Consider the following 1,111-nt stretch of genomic DNA (forward strand, 5'->3'; position numbering starts at 1 on the left):
ATTACAGTTATATATAACCATTGATAAATTAATTGTCAAAATAAAAATAAAATTTATACAATAATAATTCATTATTATTATTAATTTATTAATATACATATATATGTGTATGTATACATGTATAATATATATATATACAATAATAAATAATGAATTATTATATAAATTCTATTTTATTTGAAATCGTGCGATATGGTAATTAATAAATGATAAGTAAATGTACGAGTAAAAGAGAAATGTCGTATTATCGTGTTCTCACTCATCAGCTGAAAACGGACAATCCACTCAAAAAATACACATAGCGGAAAAACGAGTATTGAAAACGGACGATTCACTTAAAAATACTCGCGTATACGTTTGTCGTTCATCAACGGAAAAACGAGTATTGAAAACGGACGCTCTCCTCAAAAATACTCATTGCGTACTCGTGTATACTCACTATCGTTCCTTCATGATACACTGCGAGTGCTTGCGAGTGCAAGAAACGAGCAAGAACGGGCTAAAAACGGGCTAAAAACGAGCTAAAAATCGGTCCATATGAGGTCTAAAAATGGTGAAAAATTTTTATAAGGGTTACCACATTGAGTATGAAAAATATCTCATAAAAACAAATATATTATAATATTGAATATATTATAATGAATGATTAAATGTTAAATAAGGACAAATGTTCACGAATGTTGTGAGTGCGAATTGGACCGCAGCCTTATAAGAACTCCTAATTTCGCGCCGCAATGCAAATCGTAAAAGAATTTTTCTCGTGTAAGGTCTACATTTTATTTGCAAAAGTACTCTTATACAGAAAGTTCATATGTACAGCTTCTAAGTTTCGAAAAATTTTCCGGAAATCGTCTACGATGCTTGAGCATACAAAAGGAAAAAATGATAGAATGGTAACGATGACTTTATACTATAAACATTAAGTATAGAAAGTACAACTCTGTATTATCTAATCGCTTTATCGAGAAACATTAATTACATTATTAATAATAATTACACAGGCCTGCAAAATTGGAGGCGTTGAAAGTTGTTTGGGATTTAACTATATTTTCTTACGTAATTTTTCGCGCTGAATCCGAATCCGGCGGCAGAATTGCTCTATCACGTCAGG

This window comes from Trachymyrmex cornetzi, unplaced genomic scaffold (genome assembly GCF_001594075.2).
Source record: "Trachymyrmex cornetzi isolate Tcor2-1 unplaced genomic scaffold, Tcor1.1 scaffold1160, whole genome shotgun sequence".
NCBI lineage: Eukaryota > Metazoa > Arthropoda > Insecta > Hymenoptera > Formicidae > Trachymyrmex > Trachymyrmex cornetzi.